Raw genomic sequence first — 5,638 nt, 5'->3', positions numbered from 1 at the left:
GCTGTTGAGACAGAAAAAAAAGAAATAAAAAATAGTGAAGGCTTTATTAATGATAAAACACATATCACGAAATTTTTCTATCAAACCAGCCTCTTTTTTTATTCTCCCCAAATTTATGTTTGTATCTAGACTGAAATTCTGTGCAGAAATATGAAAAAATAAAATTCCCAAAATAAATATGAATTTTGTGTAATTTTAATAAATACCATGTTTCATGTAACAAATTAACTGAATCTAAAAACAAAGAAATACAGGATGTATAGATAAACATCCCACTTTCTCCAGATTATAGGTTGCCTAAGGCCTTAATAACGTGAAGACGTGAAAAAGATTTTTTTTTCTTTTCAAGTATATAATTAAGGAATCACTGTTTAGTTAGTAGAGTATGCCAGGGCATCAACGATGGTTGGAAACGTGGGATAATTTGCATAACGGGCGAAGTCTTATATTTCCAATTCATTGTGAAATAAAATTGTAAATTTAGATTTTAAAAATGTAAACTAATAGATTTAAATTACACGAGGCCTCTCATGTCAATTTCAATAGTCCCCGCCCACTGACGTCAAACACAAAGACAGCCGCACGAGAGTTACATGCATATTAGGCCTCCTTAGAGTCGGACACAAAGACAGCCGCACGAGAATTACATGCATATTAGGCCTCCTTAGAGTCGGACACAAAGACAGCCGCACGAGAATTACATGCATATTAGGCCTTCTTAGCTCCTGACCTTTCGCTTGGCGAAATTTGCATTCCGGTAGAATGATTAAGAAATCAACTCTCCTAACTTTCAAAGAGTTATCACAGAGAAAACAAATAGAAATGGAAATATTTTTCGGAAGGCGTAATAACTCGCATCAAAAGCGTTTGGGAAAGGACTCATTATTGCCTATTGTCAGCATCTATATGGTTAGTTTTCTCGCCAAATGTTAAGGCTTAAGGATTTATATATATATATATATATATATATATATATATATATATATATATATATATATATATATATATATATAAATATATATATATATAAATATATATATATATATATATATATATATATATATATATATATATATATATATATACATTTTTTTAACCCTACCCTCGTTTTTATGCAAATAGTTTGTCTGCTTGGTGTCCAAGAGAAAATAAAATTTTTCAATTGTGATTTAATTTTTTTTATCTTATTATCAGTCTAAAAATCACTGTTTTCGAAAAAAAAAATATTTTGGACCTCACTTTTTCAATTTCGTGCTTATGTCATATTCTATTTCTCACAATGTGTTTTACAAAGATAATTGTTTGATTTACAAAGATTTACAAGTGACACTTCTCGAACACTTGATCTGTTTTTACAAAGAGACAGAGTACTATGTCCCAAGAACAATTTAATCTGTTATAACCACATTGTGTAATCTGTTTTTCATGTCCAAACTTCAGAGTCATTAAGTATATTTAATTACTCAATACCAGTGAATCTTTCGCTTATTTTACTTAATGTCAACACCTGTCATTGCGTAGATTCTTATAGATAGTCATGTATAATTTCAATTATACGAAGGCCAGTCTCGGCCACGTCCAACTCACCAGGACTCTGAGTCCTGGGGCCATTTTGGTCAGATTCGACTCGATCACGTTTGTTTGTTGTTTCACGTTAATTGTTGTCATCGTTAAAACTCGTTTAATAAATAGAGAAACCATCATCATTTATTTTATCTCTGGAATTGCATATTGGTTAACTAAAGGGAAAACGGCACACCTATACTTCGTTTTTTACCTTACGATCACACAGCGCCTCTACATGTACCTATACCTCGTACCCTCTACGCCAACACTCCTTCACCCCGTTCAAACTGCAAATTAACAGACTGAACCTCGGATGCAGTTCCAGACGAATCCTTGGTAACGTCTAAGTCGACACGGTCGCAATATGACCAGGATAACCACACTGGGCCTGATAGTCATGGCTTTCATAATTTTTGGAAGAGTGCAAGCATCTCCATATAGTGTACATTGCATTTTATTCAAATCATGCTAATTTATTTTCTCAAAAGGCCATTTTTTTAAAAGCCTTCACTATACTGATGATCATACAATCATATCGTAAATTCTAAATTAACTGGGTGGCAGTATCTACAAAATCAACAACACTATGACAGTGAAAACGCAACAATTAAGACAACAGCTTACAACAGTTTTGATGAACCGCTATTTCCGATTTGAAAAAAAAGTGCTCCTCTGTCAGACCAGGTCCTATGCTGTCAGATGTACAGTGCAGATGGTACTTTTAATGTAGTCGCATACATACAGTAAGGATGTGCTTTATTTAAAGTCTGTTTTACTCAAGATAGTAACTTTATGATTGAAATATGTACTTACATGCCTCAAACTTTGTTAGTGTCGACTTTAACTTCCCCAATAATCATGGATAGTTATGAAGCTCCAAAATAATTTAACTGCTTGCTAATATGACCCTGTTTGTTCATGTGTTTAGATTCTTTTTTCTATTTAATTTGAAAGCATTATAACCAATTCCACGTGTTTGGTCACGTGTAATACTACTAGCCACGTGTTTACCCCGATTTACTCCAGCCCGGCATGTAATGAAATTTAACAAAAGAGTTCATATGGGTCATTCACGGGATATTTAGGAGTTTACTTATTATTTGTATCTATGTCTAAATTCTATTTATTTTCAAGGCTAAACAATATGTTTACAAGGTATTCGCTAAACACGTTTACCATTATACAACATTAAAACATTAATCCTATTACACGATCTTTTCTGCCATCAATTTTTTCTCAGTGATTTTAAACATTTATTGATACGCTTAACTGAAAAGCCCTTCATGGGTCATATTTTAAAGGTTATACAACTTTCCCTATAATCATACTTTTATTGTGATTGGATTTATGGCACTTAAATAAAGCTTAACAGTGATGGTTTTATCACTGCGAAGCATGTTTATTTATTTGTCTGAAAATTTCGTTATTAATTCAGAATAACCTCGTTTTCGCCATTAGAATATGTTAAGACGCTGTGAGGAACTAACATTTTATACATGTAAATTCACTACCACTGTTTAATGCATTTATAGAGACCCCGTTTTTTTATGATCGTCATTTTTTTTTATTAAGGTAACATAAGATTGCATCGAAATTGCATTGATATATAATTAATTAAATCTGAAGTATTTTAAACCACAGATAATGAAAGTAATGAAAGTACTTACATGTATTGGAGTTGATTTTAAATAATGCCGTTGTATAGATAAATAAGAACCCCTATCGAGTAATATCTTGGAGTCGAAAATGGGCCTCGGGGTCTGAACAAAATGTATCATCACCCTTAAAATCTGCATACCCTTCATAAAGAAAAACAAAGACTCCCGTGGAATAATAACTAGCTTTTAGATTCTGTATTAAAAGGCGACAACAATTGAGGCCCTTTGGCCCAAATGCTCACATGAGCTACATATACTATAGTTGAGCTGTATGGCTTAAATCAAATTCCTGTCGATGTGCCCTGAAAGGGTAGTGTATTTCAAAGATTATCCCATGACCGACAGATTTTCCTTTGATCTTTACAAGGGTGTATATCTCATATCAACATAAGTGTGGTGATATATTAAATATCACATGTGTGATATAAAGTTAGTGATATCCAACTGTTAGATACAGGGTGAAGGAGGAGCTATGCAAATGAGACAAAAATTCGTTTCTAAATTTTAATGAACTAACTAAAACAAGAAAAAAGCACAAAACATAGCAAATTTCACACAACTGATGACATTTCTAAAATATTGACAATTTCCCGCTCTTCTGGAGCAGAAAACATAGTTTAAATCAAAGCACAAATTACAAACTGACAAAAAATAAATTGACACGGAGCGATTCTCGAAGCAGATAACGTTATCTCCTATATAAATTCGCACATCCTGTGCAAGCTGTTTAGGTAGAATATTGGAATTTTCCTCCCTGGCATCCTCCAGTTTTCGAATAATGGCATTCTCCTTCTCCACACAAATGTTTGAAATCACTGTTTACAAAAAAGACATTGACACGGAGCAATTCTCGAAGTGGATAACTTTATCTCCCATAGGAATTCGCACATCCTGTTCAGGGTGTTTAGGTAGAATAGTAGAATTTTCCTTCCCGTCATCCTCCGGTTTTGGAATAATGGCATTTTCCTTCTCCACGTCGTCACACTGTTTCAGGGATTTTTTGGTGTGGCTCCAGTGCTTGACTTACTTCAAGGAGTTGTTGCTCCGATTGCCTTTTGTAGGTTCTAACTGCGGAACTACGGTGCCCCGTTCTCTCCATGATCTGTTGCTCTTCAAAACCTTTAGTGTAAGTAAATATTGAAATTATTAATTCAAGTCACGTACACGATATAACTAGCATACTTTTACGTCATCAAACATAAAATATTTCCCCCTTTTTAAAGACAATTTAACTTAATCTTGGCTTACCGGACTGAAACAATGTCGTTGCACAGGTCCGTTTCCCCGAGTGATTTGAAAAGTTCCCCACAAACCCTGCCTCGGCACACATGGTCTTGATAATGGTACCCAACTTGTTTGTTGACCCCTATAGGCTGGATTCCGAAACGTGGTTCGGGTCCCGGGAGTGGTCGTCTATAGAATGATCCTTCCCCCACCAGAGAAATGTAGGACGAATAAACATCAAACAAACTGCGGAGTGTACCGGATTCTGAGTAGTGGCGTATCGTCTTGGCAAGAATGTTTCTCTGGTGTAATCCTCCGGAGAAATTCTTTGACGTGCGCCCACAAAATTCAATGTTTGCCTTGCCATCAGAATCGCCACATTTGATTTGACATACCTCTAATTTTCGGTGCTCATCTAGTCCACGGAGTCCAAAAAGTTTGCAGTTGTAATAAAATACAGTGTTAATGTAACTCTTTGAAGTATGCGATCCCAGTAATTTTTTCTCCCACAGGACGTCTTGTTCCGGCGTTAACGGATCCGCTTGCTTTATAGACACTCCTATTCCTTGGGATGCTAGCTCCTTCATTCGCGCGTCTAGAGTTTTCCTGAAGTCGTGGAAACGGGCATCTTTGACATCTAAAAAGTTCATATCATGAACAACTTCCTCTCGCATGTACCGTAGAATACCGGAACAGATTTGATATAAAGTTCTCGGGGGGTAGGGGGAACCATCTGCACGCCTGGCTTCAATCACAAAACATGATAGAGTATACGTAAGTTCTTGGTATGTACTTGTGAGGATTTCGGGAATGATTTTAAAATCAAGTTGCTGTTGGTTACGCTGAGATTTCCAGTCGTTGAACACTTTAACTGCCCATGAAGTGTTACGGCGCGTGTTTTTACTTTCTTGATTTTTTTGAAGTGCACTTATCTCAGTAGCTGAGACAGGTTTTCCGAATCTAGTAGTAGTATTTTCAGTCCATTCCGTAAAATTTTCCCGTTTTAATTCCGGAAAGGCGTCCAAACACCAATTCTGTATATCGAAATTCCCAAAGTCCTGGCCATTTAAATCAGATTGACTTAGTTCGTACATCTGAACTGCCTGACTCAACTGAAAATCATCCTCGTCGTAGGCTTGCTGAAAAACGGCGTTTAATTCCAATTCGTTATTCTGAACTCCTTCTGTCAT

At 35.6% G+C, this 5,638-nt stretch overlaps 1 pseudogene; it reads right to left on the bottom strand.

The window, feature by feature from the left end:
• Nucleotides 1–3,858: 3,858 nt before the first annotated feature.
• On the bottom strand, nt 3,859–5,638 carry LOC133187030 (uncharacterized; annotated as a pseudogene).

The sequence above is a fragment of the Saccostrea echinata genome, unplaced genomic scaffold (assembly GCF_033153115.1).
Source record: "Saccostrea echinata isolate AGI-Se365-2 ecotype Australia unplaced genomic scaffold, CSIRO_AGI_Sech_v1 ptg000014l, whole genome shotgun sequence".
Lineage (NCBI taxonomy): Eukaryota > Metazoa > Mollusca > Bivalvia > Ostreida > Ostreidae > Saccostrea > Saccostrea echinata.
This window is presented reverse-complemented; position numbering and strand designations above follow the sequence as displayed.